The sequence below is a fragment of the Photinus pyralis genome, unplaced genomic scaffold (assembly GCF_008802855.1).
Source record: "Photinus pyralis isolate 1611_PpyrPB1 unplaced genomic scaffold, Ppyr1.3 Ppyr1.4_LG10, whole genome shotgun sequence".
Lineage (NCBI taxonomy): Eukaryota > Metazoa > Arthropoda > Insecta > Coleoptera > Lampyridae > Photinus > Photinus pyralis.
Window position 1 is genome coordinate 17,198,122 of NW_022170250.1, and position 16,969 is coordinate 17,215,090.

Sequence of the window (16,969 nt, forward strand, 5' to 3'; positions counted from 1 at the left end):
ACCGTGTTGTGAGCGAGTACTGTTGTTTACATGTATACGTTGTGGATCATTTCTGTATGTATGTTGTGTTATGTTTAGAAATTTACGAACAATATGGCATGTGTTGATAATGACTGCTTTTTGTAAATGTTTGTATGTGTTTTTGTCTAAACCTAATAGTTGTAAATTGTGGTGTATTGTCTTTGGTATAACTCCAGTAGCACTAAGAATAATGGGAACTATAACAGTAAATTTCATTCTCCATTGCGTCTTAAGCTCGATAGCTATATCGGTGTATTTGCGGTGTTTTTCTGCATGTGTTTTAGTTAAGTTGTTAGTGTTGGGGATGGCAATGTCTATAATACAAATGGATTTTTGTGTTTTATCTATAAGTGTAATGTCTGGTCTATTATTGTGGATAGTTTTGTCTGTGAGTAGTGTCCTGTCCCAATATAATTTGTGTGTGTTGTTTTCGAGTATGATCTGTGGCGTGTATTTATAGTATGGTGTCGTATCTGTTATGAGATTGTGTTTAAGTGCTAATTTTTGATGTATGATTTTAGCTACCTGATCGTGTCGATGTTTGTATTCAGTTTGTGCAAGTCGTGTGCATGCCGATATTATATGTTGGATTGTTTCTGATGTTTGTGAACAGAGTCGACATGAACATGAAACCCTCAGTCTCCGGGAAGACATCACATTCAGACAACCAACTGTGCGTTGCTATAGAATCAACACAATCCTGGCTAACCTCTTGTGGAAATCGTCCATGTAAAGGCTTTTGGTTCCATATTTGTATGTTATTTGTGATGTATGTAAGTTTGGATGTGGGTGGGAGTATATTAGTTTCGTGTAGGTTAAGTGGTGTGTAAGATTTATCTGCATATGTTACTGTTTTGTGTAAAACTGAAGTATCTGATTTGTTATAAAAGTATTGTCGTAAATTGTGTATTTGTGTTTGGTGCAATAGTTTTATATCTGTAAGTCCTCTACCTCCTTCCGAACGAGGAAGGTAAAGTCGTATAGTAGAGGAGTGAGGGTGATGTATGTGGTGTTTTGTTAATAGTGTACGTGTGTTTCTCTGTATTTGTTCTAAATCTGTATTTGTCCAACGTATAATCCCAAAAGAGTATGTAAGCACTGGTGTGGCATAAGTGTTAATAGCTTTGATTGTATTAATTATTATTATTATTATTATTATTATTAAGTGTTAAGGCACACTTGTCCATTACACTGGCCGCAAGCTATAGAACATTGCAACCCTGATTTCCTGCACCCACAGCGTGAACCACAACCATTCTTGCAGTTGCAAAATATTGTATTAAGCAATTCATCTGGACTTACGGTTGACCTTGAATTAGACTGTAAAGTGCAAACCACTAAGCGCCGCGCGCTCACCGTCCTTTATCTCAAAAATCTTTGAGTATACAGAAAAATGTTTGGGGTAAAAGTTGTAGATAATTTATCCCCTACACTTTTTTAATAAGTACAAATGGTATTAAAACCATAGGAAATGAGCTATTTGCAAAAAAACGATTTTTGAGACCTTTGACCTTGAATATCTTCAGACGCGGACACGAGATTTTATGTGACTTTTGAGACAACTTTCAGAATGACAAAATAAAGGTTTACAGAAGTTTACAGCTTATTATCTCTCATTCCGAGGTTGGCCTTATTTTTTGCCTTAAATGACTGGACTATCGTACTTTTTCGATCAGACTTCTCAATCAAAAGTTACTTATAGACGAAACCAATTTCGAAAAAAAATTCAAAGGGCTGTAACTTTTGAACTAGTAGCCCAATCTTGGTATTAAGTTTCGCTAACTTCACGCTGGTGAGGAGAAAAAGATGAAATCTGATAGAATCTTCACTATCCCGGAGAAAGCGCCAAAGAAACCCCAAGGACCCAAATGGCGAAACAAGAGTTCAAGTGAGGTGCTGGAAATGTGGAAAATTAGGTCATCGACTTAGTAATTGACTGACTGCTGCACAAAAGCAACAGGCGGCGAAACGAGCACTAGGTCCGTTTTAAATTTTAAGTCTGACGTTTCGTCTCCGGTTAGCCATAATCAACTTTGTTTTTTCTTATGGAAGTCATTTTTACGTCTTGTGTTATTTGATAAAGCATTTTGTCTGAATTCAAAAATGGTAACTATTCTTTTAGAAATAAAGAGTTTAACCAACCACAATATTTCTTTCTACAAGCTTATATTTACAAAATGGATACAAGACTGCTTAATTTTTATTGACACACATATACTAACTCGATAATTTACATTCTCCCACAATTGACACTACAGGTTTCAATTCACGTCCAACTGCTATCTGCGTTACAGTTAACAATGACGTCATCAATGTAGTCCTCGAAGGGTTCACTTCCAATGGGTACAGATTTTGAATGGGTTTTGTTTGTAGCCCTACTTCTGTTTTCACTTTGACTACTCGAACAATTCCATCTTTACCGGGGATCAATTCCATAACACGACCTAACGGCCAAAATACACGTTTCTTCCGGTCATCTCGAACAAGTTCATTTAATTCCAGCTTACGAGATGGCTTTTGATTTATTTTACTTATGAGCTGGGACAAATATTCCTTTCGAAAACGTTGTCGTAACTCATCTCTCAGTTTCTTCATGTACTTCCATCGATAATTTAGATTTTCAGAATCCATATCTCCTGCCGGGAACTTGAGTCCAGGAGGGAGTTAGGGGTTCTAATTCGTCGTTATCTTCACTAACATACGTTAGCGGTCTCCCGTTAATCACCTCTTCCATAATAAGCAATGAATCCTTCCTATTGAGAGTAGACTTTCCAATAGATCGTTTCATCATATCTTTCAGGATCCGGATGATACGTTCCCAATATCCACCCCACCACGGAGCGGCAGCAACATTGAATTTCCACTGAATTTTTTCTAAAATAGTATCTTTTCCAATAACCTTCCAATCCAACGATTTGAAGAAGTTACTGCATCCTTGAAAGTTAGTTCCGTTGTCACTCATCACAAGTCTCGGTCTTCCTTCTAATCAAATAAACTGTTTGAAAGCTCCAATGAAGGCTTCCGTAGACAATGAATTGACAACTTCTAATCTGACAGCTCGAAACACTGCACAAGTGAATATGATGATCCATACTTTCTTTTGATTTTTTAGATATAAGGGGCCTGTTGCATCCATTCCAACTACTTAAAATACTTTATTAGCAGGGTAACACAGTAACATTTTTAGCACCAACTTTTCTACATTTTACACATCTGAAAATAACAGACTGTACCGTTCGTCGTGCTTTGATGACCCAATATTTTTCTCTCAATTTAGTCATCACAATTCCGACTCCAGCGTGGTATAACTTCTTATGTACATCAAAAATCAACTGTTGAACTAATGGATTTTTGCCATGAAGAATGGCAGGGAACTTGAAATCTTCTACTTCTTCCAATAAAACAGTCTTAGTTTTAACTCTCGTAATCCCAAATTGGTCTACACAAATATCGAGTCTACGTAGGGTTTTCTCATCCAACGGATGATCATCTTGAATATATTTAATTAAGATCATTTCTCCTTTCTCCAGCTCTTCAAATGTCAATTCACCATCCACTTTAGGTTTATTCCTTACTTTTTTTAACAAATTACCAATGAAGCGATGTACCCATCCAAATATCTTGACATGTGTCATAAAAGTATAAGACCTCTTAGTACAATTTTGCACAGTCATGACATACTGACTCCTACATTTTCTGTCTTTTTCAATTCAGAATTTACTAAATCTTCAGCAACTTCTTCATTAGACCTAGGCCAGCTGTCACTTGAACTTTTTAACCACTCCGGTCCCTCCCACCATCTTTTCTCTAAAATATGAGTCGGTAAGCAGCCTCTTGAAGGTAAGTCAGCTGGGTTCATGTTTCCGGGAACATGACGCCACTGTGTAGGATCAGTCAAATGTCGGATTTCTTTCACTCTGTTCCCAATGTATTGACCCCACATGTTGTCTCTCCTTATCCAGGCTAATGCGGTACTTGAATCAGACCAAAAAATAGTAAATATATCCTCAGTTTTTAATCCTTTTTTCACAGAAACAGCCAATCTTGTACCAATTAAGCAGCCTAACAATTCCAAACGTGGAATTGTTATCCTCTTAATCGGGGCAACACGAGAGTTAGCAAAAATCAGTTGTATTGAAACTCCTTCCACATGTTCCACGCGGAGAAAGATCACAGCACCATACGCTAAACCACTTGCATCCGTAAAAATGTGAAATGACCATTTACTTCGATAAAATTCACCTCCAGTTACACATCTGGGAATTCTGACTTGACTTAACAAATGTAGTTGTTCATACCATTCCGTAAATTTTTTTCTCTCTTTGGTTGGGACAAGTTCCTTCCAATTCAATTTGTTAATGAATGTCTTCTGAAGTAAGACTTTCACTGGGAGCACAGCTGCTGGACAGACAATACCAATAGGATCAAAAACTTGATGGGCAATAGACAGCATAACTTTCTTTGTGATAATTTCAGGTAAGGTAGGGAGTTTCACATCAACATACAATTCATCGCAAACTCGATCCCACTGCATTCCTAGGACTGAAATCACATGACTATTCTTGTCTTCCATCTCATCTACATTTGACATCCAAAGTCTCAAGTCCATTTCAGCTTCAGGTAACAATTGAACAGATTTTGTTCGAAAATTCTTGTACTCCTCCACGGTATTTTCAGAACTGACACAGTTGTCCACGTATAAAGAATTATACAGTTTCTGGGCAATGTCTTTGTTTTCATTCTGAACATTTACCAAATGAAATTCTAAAACTGCTCCAAGGATAAAGGGACTACAATTCGTACCAAACATGACACGTTTATGACGGTATTCTACTACGTGTTGTTTAGATTTATCTTTCCACCAAAGAAATCTCATACAATCTCTATCTTGTTCATTCACTTCAATCATCTGAAAAGCTTTGAGAATATCAGAAACAAATCCCACTTTCTTTTCTCGAAACAGTAACAACACATCAGGAATCATTTTGATAAAGTTATTTCCTTTCTTAAGACACTCGTTCAATGAAGGTCCTCTTCCAACCTTACATGAGGCATCAAAAACAGGACTAACCGAGGAAGTAGAACTGCTCATTTTGATCACTGCTCGATGGGGGACATAGTGAACCTTTTCTTTCTTGTCATAGACAATAGGGTTGATTTCTTCGATCGTCTTTCCAAAGTTGAAACAATTTAGAATATTCTTCAAACAGTTTATTTTCTTCCACACGTTTAGTAGCATGATTTAAGCGTAAGCTTGCAACTTCATAATTTGTAGGTAGTAGTGGGTGGTCATCTATTCAAGGAAGGGATACAACATATCTCCCATCTGCATTCCTTGTCAAACATTTGAAGAATTTTTGCTTATCTTCTTGTTCTTGCTGTTCCACAGATATCACATCAGTTTCATCTCGAATTCGAGTAGATCGAGATCCCAAAGCTGTGAAACCGATGCATTTTGAATATCCATAGACCCATTGATGAGTTATTATCTTCTCTTTCACCCATCCTCCCACATAACGTCCAACCTAACTTAGTTTCAATTGCTGTGACTTCATTGGAAAGTGTTATCTTTTTTCCCGTCAGAAGTCTCCCATAAACGTCAACACCAAGTAAGATTTCAATTGGAGGACATCCATCTCCCACATCTGACAACTTTTTTTCTGTTCAACTCTTTAACTACAATAGAGTTACTTGAAACACGTGGGATAAAGTTGCAGATCTTTTCTTCGTCACGTATATTGTGAGTAATCACTTCCGTCTGAGTGCCTCCAAAGAGTGAATGAGTAATTTTGTTTGTTCCTTTTACTTCTAGTTCTAGATCCTTAGCAGTTGATTTCAAAATGTAGGATCCTTGGGAGCCGTTGTCTAAGAATATTCTTACTGTCTTCTCCTTAGTTCCACATCTTGCTCGAACTATAAGTGTCCGTAGAGCTATTTCTTTGCTACAAATCTGATTCACACATCCGGTAATATTTTCGGCAGTGACAGATGTAGTAGAATCTGTAACTTTATTCCCTTTTGATTTATCAGTAAGGTTAGAACACATGACAGGATAATGTTTTGCGCCACAAATGAAACAGTTGAGATTCTTCTTATTCTTGCAAAATTTAGCCGGGTGTCCACTCTTGAAACAGGAAAAACAAACTTGTTTTTCTTTTAGTACATCTCAAGTGGCCATTTCTTAGGATTACTACATTCTTTGCTTTCATGACTCTTCCCACAAAATAAACAAGATTGATCTCCATCATGACAAGAAGCTAAGGTTGGGGTAGGTTGAGATAATTTGTTTTTAGCTTGAACATTTTCTTTCTTTGGCTTGATCTCCATTCCAAATCCTCTTCGAGCCAAACTCATCTTCTGTTGAATCCCTACTTCCTTATCCAGAAATTCCATGAGTAGGTCTAAGCGGTTCCTCGAAGGTGTGTCTTTACTTCCATCATGGGCAGCCAAAGAACTACGCTGCCATGTCAAAAGAATCTCTTCTGGCAGACTTGACTCAACTAATGGATAAAGCCATGTGTCAGGATCAGTTTTTTCAAGATTAAGTGTTTTCAGTGCTTGTAAGTGTGATTCTAGCTTAATATGTAACATTTGAAAAGGAATCTTGTCATTTGAATTCACATTGGAAATGACTAACTTTAATAATTCTCTAATGTAAACTTGAAGTAGTAAATCTTCATTCCCGTATCTTCGTTTAAGGGCTTCAATTACCTTAGGATAATTTTCATTTGACTGGGGATAGATACTTGCTATCTCATGTGCATCGGTTCCAGGTAAAAGTGACTGAAATAAATACTGCCGTGCAAAGAACTATCTTGGTCAATTTTTTCAAATTGAGCCCAATATCCTAACCAATCCTTGAACTCTCCTGAAAATTTCTTCAACTCGATCTTGGGTAATCGAAATCCTCTTGCTCCACCTTCAGATCCAAATGTAATACTGGATGGGGGCAATACGACTGGTACCAAAGATTCTATGATTTCTTCAGCTTTAAAACAAGTTGTCATTATTTGCTGTCTCATTTCTATAATAGCTTCATATTCCGTGTCTTGATCCGTTTCGTCAACTCCATCATCCACCATCTGACCGAAAATCTTCTGGTCTAACTCTGCTAAGTTAATCTGTTCTTCATTCAGTGCCTTCAGTACAAATTGAATCCTTTCCTTCGAAATTGGTTCCACTTGGAACGGTCTGTTTAACTCAGCTATCCTCTTTTTAGCTCCATTCCGAACTGGTCGTCTGGCTCTCTGAAGGGCATCCATGGTAGATACGTTTCAAAATTTCGGGGTCACCAAATATTCCTATTAGAAATAAAGAGTTTAACCAACCACAATATTTCTTTCTACAAGCTTATACAGGGTGATTCCTATAGTACCTGCCACCGTTTGGGAGCGTATAGGGGGTGCCTAGGGGAAGTCTTTTCATATAGGACACTTGCGGTCGGAAATCCAACATAAGGGCGCCAGAACCAAATTTATTTTCTGGAATTTCACGCCTGTATGTAGGCAACCCAACCGACCGACGTTTCGCGCGGAGCGATGCAGAGCGAGTTAGCGCGAGGAAGCGACATGGGAGGGAAGGAGGGAAAACGACAGTCCAAAGCAATAACGTTTACAAGTGTTCAACGTGGCCACCGTTGTTCTCAATGCACTTCCTACATCTAGCCAACCACTCCCCTCGAACTCGCGTGAAGACTCCTATGTCCTAGCGAACAGCCTCTCCGGCCATGACGACGCGCGCAATTAAGTCCTCTTCGGATTCGACGGGAGTCTCGTAGACGTGCGCTTCCATCACACCCCACAAGTAAAAATCTAATTGGGTGATGTCGGGCGAGCGGGCAGGCCACTCCACCGCACCTCCACGGCCGATCCATCTGTCCGGATAGGTTTGGTCCAAGTGTTCCCTCACCTGCCGCCCGTAGTGAGAAGGGCACCCATCGTGCTGGAACCAGTGGTCCCAGTACAAGTTCACTGGAACATCCATTAAAAGTTCTGGTAGCACCTCGCGCAGGAAAATCAGGTAATTATGGGCATTTAGACGCGGAGGGAGGATGTAAGGCCCCAGTAGGTTGTCCCCAGGATGCCAGCCCAAACGTTTAAAGAAAACTTGTCCTGGTATCCTCGCGTAAACGTTTCATGAGGATTGTGCTCCGCCCAGTAGTGGCTGTTACGAGGATTAAAGGTCCCCTCTCTTGAGAATCCTTTCTCGTCAGTAACTAGCACGCTCCTCAGAAAGTTCGGATTAGCTTCTTCCTCCTGGACGACTAAGTTGCAGAATTCCAGCCTCCTTTCATGGTCACCCGGCCGTAACTCTTGCACTTTCTTAAACTTATAGGGTGTAAGTTGTTGTTGTTGGCGATGTTCCACACTGTGTGTTGACTACAACCCACCTGATCTGCTACAAGTCGAGTGCTAGTACGCGGGTTTGCCTCGAAACGTTCCAACACATCCTCCTCTAAGGCATTTACCAACGGGCGATCGCGATCACGGGCGCTAGTGGGCTGCGAAATAGGAGGAGGTCGGTGTAAACAAACAAACTTTTCGAAATGGGTGCTTAAATGACCCAAGTATCGATGTGCATCACGAATCTGTGTGTAAAGTTAAGCCTCCGTCAGCTTACCTGCAATTGCCCTGTCTCGCACAGTCGGAAGTGAACTTCTTGAAAGACCTGTCTGCAGGGTAACTGACGGTTTGGATACCGCTCAGCGTACGCTCGTCGTGCAGCTCGTGCGTTACCATTTGCCAATCCGTGTGCACCGCCGGCCGGTTGGGTTGCCTACCTACAGGCGCGAAATTCCAGAAGGTAAATTTGGCTCTGGCACCCTTATTTTAGATTTCCGACCCCAAGTGTCCTATATCAAAATACTCCCCTACGCACCACCTACACGCTCCCAAACGGTGGCAGGTACTATAGGAATCACCCTGTATTTACAAAATGGATACAAGACTGCTTAATTTTTATTGACACACATATACTAACTCGATAATTTACAGTAACATCACTATTTTTTAAATATGGTTAAAATCTCTCTTTAAATAACTTCAGAAAAAAATAAAAAGGTTTCTGCAAAATTTCGTTTTTTCCGGATATCTACAAAAGTAGTCGGAATTTTTTCAGTTTGAAATCTGCCTCTTCTTAAGTATCAAAATACGCAACCTTGCCAAATTTAAACTACCTACCTATCTCTTACAGTTACCGTGTTGATTCACACGCTATATTGGTTCACCACACTTGGGGGGTGTGACGACCCTCTGGAGAGGGGTGTCCCCAGATGCGGCTCCGCGATCAAAAAGTCAATTGTCCAACTAGCTGTTTGGTTTCTATGGCTCTATCTGTTGTTATCAATACGGACAGAAGACCGAAACTGATTAGGCCTCCACCGGTTTAGTCTTAACAAAGACTTTTTAATGAAAGTAATTCCCACCTTGTAACTGGTCGGTTTCCACGTGCTTCACTGTTCGTACGTTAATTTGTCCAAAAACTTGCTCACAGCTGCCTTCTTTCTCGTCTCACTAGCATGCACTCTCTTACCCTCTCGAAAAAATTTAAAAAAAAAACGCTCACAAAAACACCTTAAAACAGCTACAGTTCAGTTAAAGCTCGGACTACGGCTAACATAACCTGTTCAAAACATACAAACACCTCTGAATGCTAAACAAAATTTTAATCCAACCAAAGGAATGGTATCACTGAAATTAGATGCAATTTTCCCATCAATGAAACAATATAACCAACATTCTTTGTGGATGTTATTAATATCAATAAATACAAAACAAAATTAAGTTGATATCAACATCCGTTTTCGGGGAAAAGTATGAGAGCGGCAAAATTTTTCTTTTCACAACTAATTAACGGCGAAAGAGCGGCAAAATGCTAGCATAGTCACCACCTATTTTTTGGCGCATTAGCAGTGGAACTAGTTTTATCCTTCATGATACTCTCTCTATTCTATTCGCAGGGGAGCCCGACCGGGCAGCACTTAGGCACACCAGAGGCCCATTGTGCCTACCCCCTTTCTTCGCAACTGAGTTCAGAGCCCGTTCCTCTCAATGAAGGATAGGACCCTGTTTAGCCTAAGTTGCTTCACCCTCCTCGGTTCCAGGTATCTGTCTCCAAGGAGTTGATATCTGTCCCTGATCAAAGCATCACAGTGACAGACCACATGCTCGGTAGTTTCATCTGCCTCGCCACAGAACCTGCACGTTGACTCCTCCGCGAGCCCAATGTTATGCAGGTGATAGTTGACCATCCAGTGTCCCGTAAGGACACCAGTGATCTTCCTAAGCTGGCTTCTATTCAGTTTTAGAAGCTTAGAAGACCCCGATTTGCCAACGGGCCCTGTTAGAAAGGCCTTGGACTGTCGGAGTCCGGTTACTTGTTGCCACTGAGCCTGGAATTGACTGGTCAACCAATCTTTAATCCTGGCCCTAACAACGGAGGGAGCAATCCCTAGGGTAGGCTCGGGCCCGACGAAGACCCCACCACTGCCTTCGCGAGCCAACTCGTCCGCCCTTTCGTTGCCCCCTATTCCGCAGTGCGCTGGCACCCAAATCAAGCTTACCCTATTAGACTCACCTAATCTATCTAGGGTTCGCCTGCAATCAAGCGCCGTAGCTGATCGGAACCTGTCTACCGACAGGGCCCTCAACGCCGCCTGACTATCACTGCATATGTATATATGCTTGTTACGGTAACCTCTACGAAGGTTTTCCTGTGCACAGGTCATGATGGCTAACATCTCTGCCTGAAACACGGTGCTATGCTGACCAAGGGAGACGCTGACGCTGGCTCTCGGTCGATCACCATATATACCCATGCCCGTTCCCCTTTCTGTTTGGGACCCGTCTGTAAACCACACGAGCCCCTCAGGTTTGAGGAACGGGCAATCCGAGTTCAGCCACTGCTCCCTATCCGGGAGAATGACTTTATAACGCTTTGGTCTTAGCAAGATAGCCCGGATCACGTCCCTCCTTGCAAGGAGGGGATCGGTTCTGAGGGTTTCCTCCCAGATCCGCCCGTGCCCAAGGCTGCCTCGATCCTTCCATTCATCCCAATCGTTTAGCCGTATGGAAGCTTTCCGAGCCTCTGCCTCCACAGCTAAGTGTAAAGGCTCTAGTCCCAGAAGTGCCTCCATGGCCAAGGTTGGCGTGGTTTTTAGGGCTCCAGTGACTCCCAGACAGGCGAGTCGCTGGACCTTTCCTAGCTGCTTCCTGTAGGTTACCCTGCGCATGGCAGGCCACCATACAAGTGCACCATACAGTATTATTGGCCTTATCACTGCAGTGTAAAGCCAGTATACCAGTCGAGGATTCAAGCCCCATGTACAACCAAAAGCCCTTCTGCATGCCCATAGACATGCAGTGGCCTTTTTGCTTATGCGCTCAATGTGCCCTTTCCAGGTCAGGCGGGAGTCAATGATGACTCCCAGGTATTTCACTGACCTGGTCAGACCCAGTTGACGTCCTCGAAGAGCGAGCCCAGTAAGATCCGCTCTCCTTCTATTCGTGAATGAAACAACCTCGGTCTTTTCCGGGTTAACAGAAAGGCCATGGCTACTGCACCACCTATCCACCTGTTCAAGAGCCCCCTGCATGAGCTCTTTCACGGTGTTTGGAAACTTCCCAGTTATGACGATCGCGAGATCGTCCGCGTATCCCTGTGTATACGCTCCCCCCTCGTTCAAGGTGCGGAGGAGCCCGTCTAGTACCAGGCACCACAGCAGTGGAGACAATACCCCACCCTGCGGACATCCTCTAGTAACCGATGAGCTCATCTCCGTCATCCCAATTGAGGATATAATGATTCTGCTTTCGAGCATGGCTCGGATCCATCTTACGATCGACCCATCAATACCAAAGCTCTCAGCAGCCTCACTAATCGAATCGAACGTGGTGTTGTTAAACGCACCCTCGATATCTAAAAACGCTCCCAGAGCTATCCCCCGGAAGACATTCCCTTTTCCAGCCTGCACACCAGGCTGTGTAGAGCCGTCTCCGTGGACATACCAGCCCTGTAAGCATGTTGGAACGGATGTAGTGGTCTACTAACCAGTACGCCATTCCTTATGTATGCATCCACCAGCTTCTCCACCGTTTTTAGAAGAAACGATGATAGGCTGATGGGCCTATAGTCCTTCGCCACGTCATATTTAGCACGACCCGGCTTAGGTAGGTACACAACTCTTACCTTCCTCCAGCTTTCGGGGATATACCCTAAAGCCAGAGAGGCTCTGAAGAGATGCAACAAGTGTAAGAGCAGCGGATCCAGGCCCTTCTGTAGAAGAGCCGGGAATATCCCATCCGGTCCTGCACTCTTAAATGGGCTGAACGTGTTGACCGCCCATCTCAGAGATCCCTCGGTAACCACCCGGGAAGCTACCTTCCAGTTGATCGGCCTTACACCGACCCGAGTAGCTCCTTTTGGTGGGTCCGAAGTTAAGTAGTCCCCAGAGCCTGGAAAGTGTGTTTCCAGGAGACATGTGAGTGCCTCACCCGCGGTAGACGTATATCTGCCGCATGGAAGCCTCAGTGTCCCCACCTTTTGCCCCGGGTCCTTCAGAAGGATTTTACGAAGTTTTTGAACTTCAGGAAGACCTTCCATGTTACCACAGAAAGTCCTCCAAGATCCTCGTTTCGACCTCCGAATATGGTCCTTATACCTGCGCTGGGAGATCTTAAGATCTTCCCAGTCCGCAGGTAACTTAGTTCGCATGGCCCTATTAAAGAGCCTGCGAACCTCCTTACGAGCCTTTTCAAGGTCTGAGTTCCACCAAGGTGTTCTCTTCTTTCCTCGAAAGGTACGCAGTTTACAGCTGTCCTCATAGGACGCTGTTATGGCGTCACTTACTAATGCGGCCGCCTCTTCCACCTGCCCTGCTTTCCGACAGAGCAAAGGTGGTCTATCCAACCGGTCCGACAGTTTTGCCACATAGCAGTCCCAGTCAGTGGATCGGGGATTCCGAAACCTACAGGGCCCGCAGTGCAATGCCAGGTTCAGTTGGAAGAGAATGTGCCTGTGGTCCGAAAGCGACGGCTCATCAGACACTCTCCAATTCGTGATCATGTGAGCTATTGAAAAGGAGCCCAGCGTCAGATCAATGACCTCCTGCCTCCGCGCTGTGACGAAGGTAGGGGCTGCTCCCTGATTTAAAACATTCAAATCAGTTGTTTGCAAGTACTCCAGAAGGTGGTCGCCCCTCGAGTTCGTGTCCGTGCTGCCCCACACAACATGGTGTGCGTTTGCATCACAGCCAACTACAAGAGGGAGCCCACTACTTCGACAGTACTCTATCAACTCAGCCAGCTCCTTGGTTGGTGGAGCCCCTTCTGAGTCGTACGGGAGATAGGCGGAGCAGACCACCAAGTGCCTGCCCCGTCCTCTGTCATCTTTCAGCTGAAGTCGTAGAGCTACGAGATCCCTGAAACAAAAATCAGCCATTAGATAAGACTCGATTCGTCTATCGACATAAATGCAAGTCCTCGGGTTCAGTTGGCTGTCCCTCTTATAATAAAGAGAGTCCTCCACCTGGCCCAGACCTCTTACTCGTCCCTTGTAAACCCAAGGTTCTTGTATGAGGCATACGCCTGTCTGCTTTACAGCAAGTTGACGACCTATTAGACAGGTCGCCGCCTTACTGTGCTGCAAATTGCTCTGTAAGAAGGTTACTTTGTCCATCACTGATGTACTAGGTTCCCTCCTCCGTTAGCGATGCCGACGGTTTCGACCCCTGGTCGGAGCCAAGAACCGCCACACGAGCCAAAAGCTCGCTGACATCTTTCTCGATCTCTTCGGGCGCCGGGAGCAATCCCGTCGCCTCTTCGAGATCAACACTGCGAGGTTGAGCCCCCTCCGTCGCAACGGAACTAGGTCCCGCTGCTTCGGTGGAGCTCTCTCCCTTACCTTGCGCAGCCGGAGCACCCGCCTTCGTCACAAAAGTGACGCGCGAGACCCCCGCGTGCACCTGGAAGTTCTGTCGCTGGAGTACCTGATAGGACGTCTCATCGACACCAAATGCGAGGAGAATCCTACCAGGCTCCTCCCTGCGAAAGAACGTCCTCCATAGACTCGTCCTGAAACCAGGAGGCGCTTCAAAATGGTGTCCGTGTCATCCGGGAGCCCGTACAACACAGCCATCACCTTGGTTACCCTCGGGACGTGCCTCTGAACTTTCAGCGACGCGCCATCCCAGGGCCTGATAAGAGGGACGGTCCTCTCCAACCAGTCCAAGGTCCACTGGTCCTCGCATTCGGCCACGATGGCACCCTGCGGATTCCAGCGGAACCCTGCCAGCCGAGGAAAGGGCCCTCCCTCCATCTGGTCTACGACTGCATTCAATGCAGCCATAATGCACCTCGACTGAGCCTCAGAGATGTCCACCTCCGGGTATGAAACCGGAACGACGGCCACCTTAAGCCCTGCCGCAGCGACTTGCCCATAAGTTCGTGGTGCACCCTTGGGTGCATCAGAACCTCTAGGCTTCTTCTCAGGCTGCCTTGAGCCAGACCCTGGAGTGCTTCCCTCTGATCTGAGACGCTTAGTCCCTGACGTCGGGTTGCCCCCCTGAGCCAACGACCCAGACGCAGCCTTAGGCTTTGGCGCAGGGCCCGCTTGACCCGAGGTTTTACCCTCGAGCCGGCGCTTCCTGGCCATCGCCTTCTGTGCGCCAGTCCTATTCTTCTTGCGAATAGGAGCTGACCCACCACCAGGTCCTTGGGTAAGGCCCTGCGTTGGAGCCGTCCCCTCTTTCGAGGAGACTGCCCCGTTACCGGGCCCCTTTTGAGGGCCCGGCTTGTTGGTCCCCTCTGACGAGGAGCCCAGAAAGGTTTTGTGTGAAGATTCCATACAATTCCCACGAGTAGTGCGGTCTCACCTGGGCAGAGCCGCTTGCCCAGGGCTTGGCTGCCAGCCCCTTCCCGAAGGAAAGGAGCCACCACTCGGAGGTCGCCCGGTATCCGAGGGGCACCGTTATCGACACTGCACCCCAGTGCCACGCAGTCCTCGGCACGGTCGCTAACACCTTGACTTGGGAGGTTGGTCCGCGGCGACGACCTTCGTCGCTACCAGTCTGGGTTTTAGCCCCGACGAGCCACTTATAATCGTCACTACCCACACCGAAGCACGAGTCACGTACGATCATTCAGGTGTCTGTATGGGCTTTCCCCTATCCGCCACCCGGGGACGCGCCCGATGGGTGCCTAACCACACGGGTTCATGATACTCTAGTGAAAGGTCTCAACGAAAGGAATTAATTTCTACCAACCATAGCCCTCCTCATAGACCTCTTATCGCGATCGGGTATATTCCCTTATACCTTAAGAACGGATTGTCGGAAGAGGGTACTGACAAAGGGCGATTGAGACGTCTGCAAGAAATATATCGATTGGTGATGTCAAGACAAAAGCTATTTCGGTTAAAAAATGCGCTTTATCACATTTAAGTTGTTTCTCTAAGTTGATGGGTTTCTCGTCTCGCCATGGATTTAAGGTTTCGAGCATTTAGGCTCTTCAGGGTTCTCAACTGATTTTTATTACAATCTGCATGACCTTCGTCTTAAGGCGGTTTTTAGTTTTTGCTTGCATTTTTTTGTTTTTTATTTTATCCCTCTAACGCACCCCACTCCTCCGTTATTCATTTCAATTTTTAAATTTCCCGCCTTTTGTCAATAGTGCATTTGTGCACCCAGAGATGGCGTTTCATTCTCTTTTCCTGTCAATTGTTCAAAACTTTTCCTCAATTAGCAATCAGTGCATTTCAATCACTTGATCTGTGTACATCATGTCCTGATATTTTATACGTCAGGGGCTCAGGTAAATTGAATTGTAATTTCAAGAGTGTAATTATGACGTTATGTATTTAATTTTAGATCAAATTGATGTGTTAGTACCCAAAATTTTAATGTGTCTTGTTTAATAATGTTTGATGTATTTGTTCACCAAGAAATGGAGGCGTCCACCATTTTGTTAACGACGTGTTTAGTGCACACAGTTGTAAACCTGTCTTTTATTTAATTTTATTTTGCTAATCGTTAACCTTTTACCAGTGGTCCCACTGAGGGAGGGCAGCGAACTGCGTTCGAAATCGAAGTCTGACTTTTGCGCCTACTCATCTTACAAACCTTCACTTCAACACCACCCAAGGCCGAAAGGAAAAAAAACCTTTTAATCGATTCGTCTTAAGGATCTCCAGGGTTTCAAGTTTCATATTGTTAGTACCTAGCTGACACGGCGAACTTGGTATCGTCTACCAGTATATGTCGAATAAACGATCGTACAGACAAACAATCATATTTATTTATGTAGATTGCACCAATGAAATCAATATAATTTTACAAGTAAATTGTGCTACATTATGATCAATTTTCTCAAAATATTTGCAACAATTACAATACCATTTAATTAAACATGAAGCCGGTGAACAACTCGACCAAAAAAACCACAAGTGCCATCGCTAATCCCAGGCCAAGTAAGCAGAATGCGAAATACAAATGACCTAAGGTCAGTACCACCGTATCCGGAGTCTCTTCGACGATGTCGTTTTTAAAAAATTCGGTTTCGAGGTCTTGGAATCGCTTAGGTCCAATTCCAGATTCCACGAGCTTTTGAAGAAATGTGTCAATATGGACAGCGAAGTAGTAGTTGTATTTGTATACGAATTTGGTATAGTATTTGCCTGTTACAGAGTTATCTTCAAATTTTACAACCTCAAGCTTGGCTTCTAGGTGCAGTTGAATGTGAGTGAGATCCTGGTGTGTCACAATAGCTGCGCAATTGCGATAATTATGAACATTCATTACGCTGGCTACCGATTCACCGTGACCACGGCAGGGTATCAGCAAATTTTTCAGTTTTTCGTAGAGATCGTTGTTGGTGTCATTGCGACTGAAGTGGTACTTTTGAAAATTAGCAGGTATGTAGATTGGCAAGTTTGCGTCCGCGAGTTGTTGCAAGGT

General features: G+C 44.2%; 2 protein-coding genes and 1 long non-coding RNA gene across 3 annotated transcripts in view; all 3 read left to right on the forward strand.

Annotated features, from left to right (window-relative positions):
• LOC116161157 (flotillin-2) overlaps window positions 1-16,969 on the forward strand; it is a 376,423-nt gene that overhangs the window by 260,668 nt on the left and 98,786 nt on the right. The window lies entirely within an intron of this gene.
• The window catches only part of LOC116161139 (glucose dehydrogenase [FAD, quinone]-like), a 397,381-nt gene that overhangs the window by 211,661 nt on the left and 168,751 nt on the right, over window positions 1-16,969 (forward strand). The window lies entirely within an intron of this gene.
• LOC116161169 lies at window positions 15,775-16,425 on the forward strand. Its single transcript, XR_004143376.1, has 3 exons — window positions 15,775-15,827; window positions 15,884-16,007; window positions 16,061-16,425. It is a non-coding gene; the product is annotated as an uncharacterized LOC116161169 (long non-coding RNA).